The sequence below is a fragment of the Anomaloglossus baeobatrachus genome, chromosome 2 (genome assembly GCF_048569485.1).
Source record: "Anomaloglossus baeobatrachus isolate aAnoBae1 chromosome 2, aAnoBae1.hap1, whole genome shotgun sequence".
Lineage (NCBI taxonomy): Eukaryota > Metazoa > Chordata > Amphibia > Anura > Aromobatidae > Anomaloglossus > Anomaloglossus baeobatrachus.
Window position 1 is genome coordinate 421,832,701 of NC_134354.1, and position 14,619 is coordinate 421,847,319.

Here is a 14,619-nt window from a genome sequence, read left to right on the forward strand (position 1 = left end):
ATGAGGAAAGGGAAAAAAGTTGCAGAATTTGGAACATACCCAATTGAAAAACTATTTTTTTTCCTTCATATAAGCCATTATTGTGCAAAAGTTGCCAAACATAAAAAAAAAAAAAAAAAAAGTAAAAAAGTATATATATTTTTGGTACTGCTGGAACTTTAACGACCTGTCATAAAAGAAACAAGTTATTCCCTTACCTGACAGGCTAGTGGGGCCCATATAGCTTACAAAAGGGGAGGCGAGCATAGGGTTGGCTATCCCTCCTGATCCCACTCACACATGCATGCCCCCAGCCTAGCATTCTGCGCTTTCAATAGGGCAAGTGGAGAAATCCTGTGCCAGACACCTCGAGCATTGGCTTTATCCACCTGCAGGACTATAAGGATGAGGCCCTGAAACGCAACATGTCCACTCCTCTACCCTGACATTATTCCTTAGAAGTGGGGATGCAGTAAACACAACACATTGTTGCTTCACTGAAATTAAATTAAAAAAAAATCCCCAAAATATATGAACAACTAATTCATTGATTGATTAAAGGTCTGTTAAAAAATAGCCTTTAGGCTATGTGCGCACTGGGCGTTTTTGGGCACAACACTGCATAACTTTGCTTCCCCAGCAAAGTCTATAACTTTTCATTTTTGCTGTCCGCACACAACTTTTTTTTTTAACTGCGTTTTTGAGCTAAAAAAAAATAAATAATGGACATGTCAATTCTTTCCTGCCTTTTTCACTCATGCAATGCATTGGAAAAACGCAACAAAACGTATTGATCAAAAAAAGCAGCAAAAGGCAGGCAAAAACGCACTGAAACGCGGGAAAAACGCATGTGTTTTTCCGGTGCATTTTTGCCGCGTGTGCGTTTTTTTGCAGCCAAAAACTCAGTGTCCAAAAAATAGCCTTATTTTTTTAAAAAAAGATATGGAGCACTACAAAGTCAAAATTATACTTGTACAAACAAAATGAAAATAATAGCTATTCGTAGTATGTGATCTCTTCCACAACTAAGGTCTCGGTTATGGAGGGACATCTCTAAACGATATGGAGCGTTAGTGTGAACTCCCATATAGGTGGTATGTGACAGACACTCACTCCCACAAGTATGGACATAAGCCTAATCTCCCATATAGGTGGTATGTGACAGACACTCACTCCCACAAGTATGGACATAAGCTTATCTCCCATATAGGTGGTATGTGACAGACACTCACTCCCACAAGTATGGACATAAGCTTATCTCCCATATAGGTGGTATGTGACAGACACTCGCTCCCACAAGTATGGACATAAGCCTATCTCCCATATAGGTGGTATGTGACAGACACTCACTCCCACAAGTATGGACATAAGCCTAATCTCCCATATAGGTGGTATGTGACAGACACTCGCTCCCACAAGTATGGACATAAGCCTATCTCCCATATAGGTGGTATGTGACAGACACTCACTCCCACAAGTATGGACATAAGCTTATCTCCCATATAGGTGGTATGTGACTGACACTCACTCCCACAAGTACGGACATAAGCCTAATCTCCCATATAGGTGATGAATATATATATCGCTAATATCAAATCGGAAACCAAGGATCCCATTAATTAAACAGTTTTATTAATTACTTAAACCCTAGGTGCAATATAGACAATTACAGGATTTGAGTAATGAAACTGACACGTGACACCAACGCCCAATGACCGCCGGTTTCTCTCTTCAGGTCTTCAGACATATAAGTAACAGGACAAAGCAGCCAGCAGCAGCGCTCACTTACTGTTGATTACTTATTCGTCTGAATGCGGGGATAGTGAAGCTGGTGGTGATTCAGCATCACCAGCGGTGGTGTGCGTACCTGTGTTCGCTGTGACCATGCTTCTGAAGCCTCTCTGATGTCAGGACACATACACCCGGCTTCATACTGCGCATGACCGGAAGTGTCCGGCATTCAGAAGCGCGGTCATAGCGAACACAGGTACGCGCAGCACCGCTGGTGATGCTGCATTGCATAGCATGTTAGTACACCCCTGTGAGTGTACTAACATGCTAAGAGGGCGGACTAGTCGGGGGATATAACACCCTTGTGACTAGTCCCCTCGCTCATTAGCATACGGTAAAAGATCTTTAGAAATACTTTTTCTAAAGATCTCTTTATCTATGCTGGTGTTTACAGGGACGGTTAGGCAGGGATTAGCAGTATGCACCAAGAACTGCTCATGGTTCTGGGTGCGTATTGCACATGACAGGTTCCCTATAAGCTTTTTACTTTAATGGGGAGCACATGGGGAATGAGAAGGCTTTGTCCAAGTAGTGGAGTACCCCCTTTAATGTACCTATGTCAGTGAGACATAATTGGGACAAGTTTTAAGCATCCATGTGTAAACAATTCAGAAATTCCATTATGACAGTAAGCGATGATCATGAAAATGCATTGAAGCGTCACAGATGTTTCTGAGAACTCCTTTGTAGACTATTTTTGCAGTGCATGCAGCCTGTAACCACATGCGTAACAGTTATAGAGCAAAGCTGTCGAAAACAGTGCAGCATATGGGAAGCAATTTGAATGGGTATGTAAAGATTTATTCTTGGCAGTATATATTTGTGTGTGGGCCCATGTGCTGACATTTTGTCTGTATAAGTGTGTACATCATAGCTCAGGGTAAGTACAAACTGTAAAATAGGTTTTCAAGCTGTAATAATACCCAGTGTACTGATCTACTGTATATCTTATTCTCCACAATGGGGACCCCATTACCTCTTCACATGCCGTCATGTTTAAAGGGAATCTGTCACCAGGTTTTTGCCATCTAATCTGACAGCAGCATGATGTAGAGACAGAGACCCTGGTTCCAGCAGTGTGTCACTTACTGGGCTGCTTACTGTCATTTTGATAAAATCACTGTTTTATCAGTTGGAAATCATCAATAGAGGAGTAGTAAACCTGCTGCCATGTAGTCCTCCATATTCATGAGCTCTTTATAATCCCACCCCCACCACTGATTGGCAGCTTTCTGCCAATGCAAAGTGTACAAAGAAAGCCGCCAATCAGTTATATAGAGCTCAGCATTCAGAGAACCAACTGTTGAGCTCTGTATAACAGCGCCCAAACCACCGATTGACAGCTTTCTGTGTACACTGCATAGGCATAAAGCTGCTAGTCAGTGGTGGGGGTGGGGTTATACAACATAGCAGCAGGTCAAGTAGTCCTCCAGTCAATCTCCTGATAAAACAATGATTTAGAAAAACTGCAGCAATCAGACTAGTAAGTGATACATCACTGGAGTCAGGGTCTCAGCTCCTACATCATGCTGCTCTCAGACGAGGTAGCAAAGAACCTGGTTATAGACTCCCTTTAAACGTGTTTTCTGTCACCATCAGGATCACTATCAGGTAACAATACACAATCACTATTAAAATACATTTATATTGAAGTACATATGACCACAAAGACCTTCACCAACACAATGCAACTGATTTTATAACCTACAAAGATATTCTGTTTCATAAAATCTGTACCGCAGCCAAGTTCATGAACCGAAATCCTACGTAATTTAAGGAGATTATCAGAAAATAAGGACATTAAGGTCAGTCAATAAGAGAAATCTACCTAATCCATGGTTGGTGCAGATGATAGAAAGGATAATGTATATATAAAATGTCATTGTATCTCAGGATTTAAGAGGTAGAGAATTAATCTCATAAACATGAAAAGCTTAGACCAAAAGGTATACCATATGAAGAGAACTGCATAGAAGTGAAAGCCTTAAAGTGCACCAATCAATTTGTGCTTTTTAATTTCTTGTCATAATTTGGTCCAAAATCCTATCTTTAATAATTTCATAAACCATCTTCACAGGGGTCAGCGCGTTCTCAAACAAAAACAGATTTCAGATCCCTGTACACATTTATTATGAAATGAATAAGCACAGACATAAAGTAAAAGGAAAAATACATAAGAAAATGCTTTTTACAATTATAACATGCCAAATGCTAATCGGCACCAACTAGTCCAATGGGCTTCTGAGCCCACCATGCAGAGTGTTGCATACGGTGCTGGGTAATTATAAAAAGAACTTATCTAGATATACAGGGAAGCTGGGCTCTTAAGAAGGGGATGCAGGAGGTCTACACGTTGGTGGATATGGTTTATATAGGGAAAACCTGAGGACAGGTTCCCTTTAAAGACCTAATTTTATAGGATGTTAGTACCAAATTTATGAGGTCTTTTAACCAAACCTTAAAACATCTCTTTAGCATTGTTTTTTTTTAGTTCACCGCTGGGGTGGTGCTTTAAATTTAAGTCCTCTCACCCTTCAGGTTTGCACCTTCTATCACTGCCGCTGCAGTCGGTTTCTGGAGATTTGTGACCTGCTGGTTTCATAGAGCGTGTCAGAGGTCACAACTCAATACAAGTCTATGAGAGCCTCATTCTGGCTTTCATAGACTTATACTGAGCACTTGTGATGAAACTTCTGACTTCTGGAAAGTCAGACGTTACGGGCACAAGATGCCGCCGCAAAAACAAAGCGACGTTGAAAACGTTGGCGGGTGAGTATAAGATGGGGGCAAGGAACTTAGATTTAAAGCACCACTCCAGCGGTGAAATAAAAAAACAAACAAAAACAAAACCTCTGGAGTGGTGCTTTAACACCTTAATGACCGCGGGCAGTAATATTACGTCCCTGCAGTCATAGTGTTAATCCCCACCTGCTGCTGCAGGCGGGGAGCCGAACAAAAGAAGGCTGATTTGTACAGCTGACATGTGTGCCTTGCAGGTTCGCGTGGAATCGCTATCCACCCGTACCTGTTAACGCCTTAAATGACGCTATCAAGATGTGACATCACCATTTTAACGGCGATCGCGGTAATCGCATACTCACAGGCCGCCACCGGAAGTCACGTAATGTGATCACGTGAATCCGATGGTTGTCATGGTAGCACAGGGTCATGTGATGACTCCTGTAGCTCAAATGACAGGTCCTGTAAGAAGCAGCAGAGTAGTGCAGGTTACAGGAGATGATCATGTCTACCGGTCTGAGCGGTGCTGCTCTGATTGGGAGAATGAATGAGCGACTAGACTGCTGATCCTTCTAGTCCCCTAGGGGGACTAGAAAAATGAAAGAAAAAAAAAAAAAAGTTTTTAAACATTAAAAAAAAAACCTACAAAGTTCAAATCACCCCCCATATGCCCCATTGAAAATTAAAGGGTTAAAAAAAAATAAAAATATATAAATATACACACATTTAGTATTTTCCGTGTTCAGAAATGCCCAATCTATCAAAATATGAAATCAATTAATCTGATCGGTAAATGGCATAGTGGAAAAAAAATTCCTAACGCTAAAATTTCGGGGGTTTCCGCAGATTTCGGGGGTCGCCGCAGATTTTGTACAAAATGCAATAACAGGCGATCAAAAACGTGGCAGCGGACCAAAAATGGTACCATTAAAAATGTCAGCAGGAGACGCAAAAAATAAGCCATCGCTGAGCCATAAATCCTGAACAATGAGAACGCTACAGGTCACGGGAAATGGCACAAAACGTGCACCACTTTTTTTTTTACAAACTTCAGATTTTTTTTTAACCAAACAGATAAAAGTAAACCTGTTTATGTTTGGTGTCTAGAAACTCGCACCAACCTCAGGCATCACACCCACACATCAGTTTTACCATATAGTGAACACAGTGAATAAAATATCCAAACTATCTCAAAACAATAGTGCAATTGCACTTTATTTTTTGCAATTTTTCCCGCATTTTTTTTTGCCGTTTTCCAGTACACTATATGGTAAAACTCATGGTTTCATTTAAAAGTACAGCTCGTTCCGCAAAAAATGAGCCCTCACATGACCAGATTGAATAAAAATTAAAAAAATGTTACGACTCCCGGAAGAAGGAAGGCGAAAAAAAAAACGGAAAGCAGAAAATTGGCCGATCGTGAAGGGGTTAAAGACCCGGTGAGCAGACCGTAGATGGGCAGCTAAGACTGGTCATCACAAAAGGTACTGGGGTGCCTGTAAAAGTTGTTATATACGGATTGCAATGCTCAGACTGACTGCGAATTTGACAACTCAAATTTCCAGCATAAAGTAGAGTGAAAAAGTGTTTACACCCTTCCTGATTTCTTATTCTTTTGCATATTTGTCCGGGCATTGCATGAAGTATATGAAACATGACATATGCTTGTGTGAGATTTGCCTAAATAAGCAGAAAATGCTCTAACAGTAGATTCCCAATGAGTGAAAATCTACTTTTGCATGAAAACCACATCGTACACTGACCAGCATGGTGTACTTCAATTAACACATCGTGAAAATTTATCCTGCGGATGTCAGTGCATATTCTTCCATTTGCAATGGAAAGAGGTAAATGTGCAATAAATGCTTCTGTGGGTTTTGCTGCAGCATTTCCTCTGTGGGACATTCACAGCAGAAATGCACATGTGAAAAAGCCCTATAAGTGACACATCGCTGGAATCAGGGTCTCTGTCTCTACATTATTGCTGATTTCAGATTAGGTAGCAAAAACCTGGTGACAGAGTCCCTTTAAGCAAAAAAAAAAAAAAAATCTATCCAAGTTTGTTATTGTTGTAATTGTACTGTCCTAGAGAATCGGGTTTCCAGATCAGTTTTGCTATTCAATGAAAGCCGAAAAACCAAAGACCAAATCAATAGTGGTATTGCATTTTCTTCCCAACATTTATTTGCTCTTGGAATTCTCTTTCTCATTATTCAGTATATTGTATGGTAAAATGAATGGTGTCATTCAAAAGCACAACTCGCCCTGAATAAACCAAGCCCTTATGTGGCTAAGTAGGCTTAAAATAAAAAAAATAAAAAACAAAAAAAAAAAAACTATGGGCATTGGAAGAAAAAATGAAGAGCAAAAATGAAAAATAGCTACGGGGAAGGGGCAAAGATCCACATCATGTCAATTTAGCTTCAGATTTAGATGTGTATTTAACCTTCTGCAAATTGTAATTGCGTCTTTGCAATATTATTTGTAGCAGTAAATAATGCTTCGGGTGTCAACGCGGGGCCTCCGCTTGGAGGCCCACAATAAATGCCTTCCATGGGAATTAGCCTTAAGGCCACGTCTCACCAAGCAACATCGCTAGCAACATCGCTGCTGAGGCACGACTTTTGTGACGTTGCTAGCGATGTTGTTGTGTGTGACATCCAGTAACAACCTGGCCCCTGCTGTGAGGTCGTTGGTTGTTGCTGAATGTCCTGGACCATTTTTTAGTTGTTGCTGTCCTGCTGTGAAGCACACATCGCTGTGTGTGACAGCGAGACAGCAACAACTGAATGTGCAGTGAGCAAGAGCCGGCTTCTGCGGACGCTGGTAACCAATGTAAATATCGGGTAACCAAGAAGCCCTTTCCTTTGTTACCCGATATTTACCTTCGTTACCAGCGTACGCCGCTCTCACGCTGTCAGTGCCGGCTCCCTGCACACATAGCTGGAGTACACATCGGGTAATTAACCCGATGTGTACTCTGGCTAGGAGTGCAGGGAGCCAGCGCTAAGCGGTGTGTGCTGGTAACCAAGGTAAATATCGGGTTGGTTACCCGATATTTACCTTAGGTACCAAGCGCAGTATCGCTTCCACGCGTCGCTGCTGGCTGGGGGCTGGTCACTGGTTGCTGGTGAGATCTGCCTGTTTGACAGCTCACCAGCAACCCGTGTAGCGACGCTCCAGCGATCCCTGTCAGGTCAGGTTGCTGGTGGGATCGCTGGAGCGTCGCTTAGTGCGACGGTACCTGTAGAGTACTGGAACTATCATTTGGTGTTTACATGTATTTCAGGGGTTAGCACCTTTTGGTTTTGAACTTAGGCTCTTTATCTTAGGTGTGTGCACAGCGTAGAAATGTGATTTGTGCTTGATTTGCAACATGAGTGGAAATAGACTGACTACTTATGCTAATAATGTGGAGGTATGTACACGAAGCGGTATAACCGCAGTGCCCACAATCACAGAAGAGCACATTTAGTAAGGCTGTATTCATCTTGGCTTTTTATGGATATAATGCGTACCCGTTACTGTATATGGGGCTGTTCACATGACAGACTGTGTCCACAAAAAATCATGGAGACGTCTATTTTTGATCCGAGTCATGGATTAAAAATCACCTGTACAAATCTACGGGTCCATGAAAAAACGGATTTTTGTGTATTCACCGTAAAATCGTTTTCTCTTAGCCATCATTGGGGGACACAGGACCATGGGTGTTATGCTGCTTATCCATAGGAGGACACCAAGTAGATGTAAAGATGTTAGCTCCTCCCCTGCAGTATACACCCCCTGGCCCAGCCAGGCTACTTCAGTTTTAGTACACAAGCAGTAGGAGAACAAGTAACAAAAAAACGTGAGTGAATACTCATAACAAAAAAGTACTGAGAGAGAAAAAAAGCTAAGGCCCAACAGGGCAAAAGGGAGGGTGCTGTGTCCCCCAATGATGGCTGAGAAAACGATTTTACAGTGAGTACAGAAAAATCCGTTTTTCTCTGACGCCTCATTGGGGGACACAGGACCATGGGACGTCCTAAAGCAGTCCCTGGGTGGGTAAACAAACAACGCAACCCAAGGACTAGGAACCAGTCCCAGATAGCCAGGAGCGCCTACTGAGATAGGTGCTCCACTATCGTTTGCAGAATTTTCCTACTTAGGTTCGCCTCAGCCGTAGAATGGGTATGGACTCGGTAATGCTTTGAAACAGTACGTAGGCAAGACCAGGTCGCAGCCTTACACCCCTGTTCCACTGAAGCCTGATGCCCAAGAGGCGCCAACTGCTCGCGTGGAATGAGTCCGCAGCCCACTAGGAATGGGCTTGAGTTTCAAGTGGTAGACCTTCTGGATCGCAGAGCGAATCCAGCGAGCCAGCGTTGCCTATGAAGCCGCCTCTCCTTTCTTAGGCCTTTCAGGAATGATAAACAAGGAGTCCATGTTCCTAAAGGGGCTGTCCTGAGTACGTAATATCTGAGAGCCCTCACAAGGTCTAGCGAATATAGGAACCTTTCCACCCTATGGACTGGGTGGACAAAAGGAAGGCAGAACAATGTCCTCATTCATATGAAACGGGGAAGTAACCTTCGGAAGAAAATCCGGAAGGGGGCGTAGAACCACCTTGTCCTGATGAAAGATCAGAAAGGGTTCGCGGCAAGAGAGTGCTGCCAGTTCCAAAACGTGTCTGATGGACGTAATCGCCACTAAGAATGTTACTTTCCAGGAGAGAAGAGCAAGAGAAGATTCCTTAAGAGGTTCAAAGGGGGACCTCTGGATACCGTCCAAAACGAGACTGAGGTCCCATGGGTCCAGCGACCGTTTGTACGGGGGAACTAGATGGGAAACGCCCTTGAGGAAAGTCTAGACTTACGGATTGCAAGCTAGGCGGTATTGATAGAATATTGAGAGAGATGAAACCTGCCCCTTAAGGGAGCTGAGGGCCAACCCCTTTTGCAACCTGACTGCCAAAAAAAAAAAATCAAGAATTCTGGGGATCGCCAGAGGCATAGGTTGGACATTAGATTCCCTGCACTGGGAAAGGAACGTTTTCCACGTACGGTGGTAAATACGGGATGAAGGCCGGCTTTCGGGCACTGTACATGGTGGAGATGACCACGGGAGAGAATCTCGCTCTTGTTAAAGTCCAGGTCTCAATGGCCAGGCCGTCAGCTTCAGGGCTCTGGAGTTCTGATGGGAAATGGGCCCTTGGGTCAGCAGGTCTGGGATGGTTACGAGGCGCCATGAGCAATTGTACTAATTCGGCATACCAGGCGCACCTGGGCTAGTCCGGTGCTATTAGTATCACCGGGACTCCTTCTGCCTTGATCTTCCTGATTACTCGCGGCAGCAGGGGCAGAGGCGAAAAACATGTAAGGTAGACGGAAGCGACTTCAGGAGATTAGAGCATCCGCGCCGATGGTCTGTGGATCACGTGACCTGGCTAAGAACGCGGGTACCTTTGCGTTCAACCGTGAGGCCATTAGATCCACGTCTGGTGTACCCCAGCTAGTGCAGATGTGTGGGAACACTTCTGGGTGGAGAAACCACTCTCCGGCGGCCAGGCCTTGGCGACTTAGAAGGTCTGCCGCCCAGTTCTCTACTCCCGGTATGTGTAACGCTGAAAACACAGACCCCCGTCGATTCGGCCCAGGTGAGGATCCTGAGGACCTCGAGATAAGCTGACTTGCTGCTGGTACTTCCCTGCAGATTGATCTAGGCCACAGCTGTTGCATTGTCCAATTGGACCCGAATCAAACGACCTGCTAGCAGAAGGGGGGAATGACCTGAGCGCGAGAAAGATCGTGCTGATTTTCAGGATGATTTCTGGGAAGGGAAGACTCCTGGGGCGTCCAACATCCCCAAGCAGCGTGGAGCAAGTGCGCTGCTCCCCAGACTAAGAGGCTGGCGTCCGTAGTCAGGAGTAGCCAGGCCACTTGGGGGAGAAAAACTCCCTCTCGATATGGAAGAGAACTGAAGCCACCAGCAAAGCGCATACCTGACTGCAGGTGTCAGGTGAAAAGTTCATCCAAGGAAAAGGGGCTCTGGTCCCAGGCAGCTAGAAGCGCAAGCTGCAGTGGGCGGTGGTGTGGCTAAGCGAGCAGCACTGACTCTATAGCCGCCGATATCCTGCCTAGCACTCTCATACTGAATCGTATGGAGCGAGAGGAGTATGTAAAAGGCAGTGTACCGCTTGTTGTAGAGCGGTCGCCTTGTCTTGAGGGAGAAATATCAAGCCCCAAAGGGTGTCCAGGGACATGCCCAGGGAGGTGACGGGACCGGGGATCATTTGACTGGAGTCAGAAGCCGCCCTAAGCGGGATAGGGTGCCCACAGAGATTCACACGCTGGTTGAGCCCTTGATGAGGAGGTCATCCAAGCAAGGCAGAACAGCCACTCTCTTGGCGTGAAGAGCACTCATGGCGGCTGCCATGACCTTTGTTAAGACCCTTGGTGCTGTGGCAGAGCCGAGGGTAGGGCCACAATTGAAAAACAGAAGTCCTGAACAGCGAAGTGGAGGAACTTTTGGTGAGCTGGAGCGATAGGTATGTGCAGGTACGCGTCCCTGATAGCTAGGGAGGCAAGGAATTCTCCTTCGACCATAAAGGTAAAAATGGACCCTAGGAATTCCATTCTGAATCTCCTTACGTGCACATGTTTGCTCAGGTGTTAGAGGTCCAGGATGGGTCGAACTGACTCGTCCTTTTTTGGGGACCACGAGAGGTTGGAATAGAAGGCCTTGAACCTCTCGCCGTCCGGAACAGGTACCATCACCCCCGGCGTTTGGAGGGAGTGGATCGCTGAGGAGAAGGCCTTGCGGTGTTTTGGAGCCTTTGGGGGGGGGGGTTTGAAAGAAAAAACTGACCAGGGGATCGGGTTCGGAATTCAATGTGGTAACCAGAAGACACAAGGTATCGCACCCATTTGGGGTCTGAGGCGGCAGCCCAGATGGAGGAGGACGAGACTCCTCGGTCTTTGTCTAGACTGCCAGGACGAGGTGGACTCGGGGAGGGCTGAGAAGGTCGGGCCCTGCGTGTCTAATAAAAAAACATCCTGGGCTAGAGTTGGGGGAGGGAGGTACTCATTTCCTCCCGTGGCATCAGACAAAAAAAAAAGAGCCTGTCCAGACGATCGTCAAACCATCGGTCTGGAAAGGAGTACTGTGAGAGGCTTCTTAGAGACCGAGTCCGCTCTCCATTATCGGAACCAGAGGGCCTTACAGATGGCTATGGTATTTGAGGCGGCAATAACTGCGCAGGTAGCAGCGTCGAGGGAGGCCTGCATGAGGTACTCTGCCGCCGCAGCAATGTGAACTGTTACATCTGTGAGGGTCTGAGGGAAACTGGTAGTCCTGGTGCCTGTGCGACCCACACGGAAGGGGAGAGGGACACGCAGCCTCAAGGCGGAGCAATCGAGCTGCTCCACTTGTCTGTCCGTCGGGTCCTTGAAGGAGGATCCATCAAGTAAAAGACAGGAGGGTCCTTCAGGCAGGCGGAAGCCAGGTGAGGGTCCACTGAGGCCGGATCAGCCCAGCCCTTAGAGACAGCTAAGCCAAAGGGGTACAGATACCAAAGCGGCGTCAAAAAACGTTTTTTTTTTTTTTTCTCGAGGTTTCTTCACCCTTTTAAAGGAGACCGCAGGGTCAGTAGTGGATGGGAGATCTTCCACATGCAGAGTTTTGGTTGATTGCTGCAATAAGGGAGTCCATCGCAGCTTGATCGCTCAGGGAGGTTGAAACCAAGGAATCATCCCGGTACAAACATCATTCCCCTTCCTCCGGCTCCTCAGAGACCGCGGAACACGTGGGAGAACCCCATCTGTGTACCCCAGAGGGAGAACCAGGGGGGTCATGCCCTTTTTCTGATCTGCCACCGTTGAATCAGAGTGCTGATTCTTATCAGAAGGACCCTCTATAGAGGTGTCATCAGGCTGCGTTCTGTCCAGGGGCCCCGAGGGGTGAGAGGACGATGTTGCATAGCCAGCACCAGGTTCTGGGAACTGTGCCCATTCCGGGGGACTGGGAGCCGTAGGCTCTAGGCTGGCAGCGGTTGCTGCAGTGGTGGCGGGGGGGGATACAGGGGCACCGGACTCACAGAAGGAGGAGGTGCTATCATCCCCTAGTAGCTCAGCGTGGCAGGATACATTAAAAGTCTTATAGTTGTTGCTGTAGTCGTGCAGGGCACAAAACATGTGACTGCAGCCTCTTGCTGATGAGCCACAAACTCTGATTGTAAAGAGGGAGCAATGCTCCGCACAGCTAATGTGCAAGTGAGGATATAACTCACCCAGAACCTGATGACCCCTCCTCCTCTGTCACAGTTCCTGTGGGAAGGAGGAAGCCAGCTCTGAGAGACGCCCACAGGCTCTGATCACAACAAGAGGGAGCAATGCTCTGCAGATCCTGTGTGAGGAGAGTTTTGTGCGCTTTCGTGAGGGGGCGTGGCTTATCGAGTGTCGGAGGGGACAGGGCTTAGCTCTGACAAGAAGGCATGAGAAAATATAATAAACAAAAAAAAATGGTGGGAAGGGACTCCCCTTCCCCCCTCCAGCCCTGCACAACAATGGTGGACAGAAAAAAAAACTAAGTGTACTGCAGCTGCGGGTGCACTGAGTCCTGAGGGCTCTCCCCCTCCCCCCACCACAGGTGGAATGCTATGCAGGAGCCTGCAATCAGCCCATGTGAATCCAGTCAGTGTGACCTTTGCTCCAATTCCTGTCTGCTGTGCCCGGTCACAGAGCGTGTATCAACTCAGACCCTGCCAGAGGGACTGAGGAAGTTTTTCCATCTGGCTCTGGAAAAATCAGAAGGATCTCACCTCAACTCCTGTGGAGATGGCAGTCTGATGCCTGCTACCTGGTCACACTGGTGCGGAGCGTGTATCAACTCAGAGCCTGCAAGAGGGACTGAGGAAGTTTTCATCTGCTCTGGGCTCTGCAAAATCAGTGCCAAGAGACTTGTCGTCCAGTGAGTAACAGCCCAGGATCCAGCGTCGCAGGAGGGGGTACGTGGAGGCGACACTCCGCGTTCCCGCCTGTTGATGGTTTTGGGAAATCGGTCCCCGAAGGAACCGTCGCCCTCTAAAAACAAAAAATTCTTGCTGCAGTAGTCTGCAGAGATGTGCCTCCTATAGACACTAAGCTAAAACTGAAGTAGCCTGGCTGGGCCAGGGGGTGCATACTGCAGGGGAGGAGCTAACATCTTTGCATCTACTTAGTGTCCTCCTATGGATAAGCAGCATAACATCCATGGTCCTGTGTCCCCAAATGAGGCGTCAGAGAAATCATGGCCAACACACATTGTCACCTGTGTGTAGTCTGTGATGTCCGTGTAAAACACTGCAGTAGGGCGGTGAAGCTAACCCTTTTTTTTTTCTTTTCCATATGTGATACCGTAATTACTAATAGAAGGCTGACCAAATACAAATGAAAGGGTGACCGAACTATGCCGAAAATTGGAATTTTTTTTCACATATGTAAGAAAAACAAACATTTGAGGTAGAAATGAAAATTGAGCCGTTAAGTGCAAATTGAAAATTACATTAATAAAATTCTGTGAAAATGAAGGGGAGATTTGAAAATAGATGCAAAGAAGTGTAGCTTAAAGATTGTGTCAGATGTATCACTGATTTGCACTATTTGTTTAAAATACTGTTAGACATGTACAAAGACATGTACGAGAACAGGATTCATGAACTCTGCCTAACGTAGCATCAGGCATTTTAAAGAATTCTGCCACTTACATGACGGAGTCACCTTACCCCACTCTTCAATCTCTACTCCAAGCAAGAGTTCCTGGCCCAATGCGACCCCCCTGATTCAGAGCACTTTAGGATTGAGCAGATACTCCATTTCATCTATTCACTTATAGAAGAGCGGCAAACTCTCTCTTTGAGTTTTGAGCGATCTTGCATCTATGACATTGAGGGAAAGGGTACCTTCTCCTTAATCTACTGAGTATTAAACTGTCCCCCTCTGAGATTAAATTCAAAGTAATGGACCACTGGGAGGCAGATCTGGGGTTTACAATGTCTTTGGACAGGTGGAATAGATACTATGAAGCCATTACCAAAGGGAGTAATCAAGTAAGGCGGGCTTTGCACACTACGACATCGCAGGTGCGATGTCG

The 14,619-nt window shown here is 46.0% G+C and overlaps 2 protein-coding genes across 2 annotated transcripts in view; one reads left to right on the forward strand and one right to left on the reverse strand.

Moving 5' to 3' along the window:
* The window catches only part of YARS1 (tyrosyl-tRNA synthetase 1), a 109,438-nt gene that overhangs the window by 45,347 nt on the left and 49,472 nt on the right, over nt 1-14,619 (reverse strand). The window lies entirely within an intron of this gene.
* Nucleotides 1-14,619, forward strand: part of S100PBP (S100P binding protein) — a 141,603-nt gene that overhangs the window by 468 nt on the left and 126,516 nt on the right. The gene's annotated exons all lie outside the window — the stretch shown is intronic.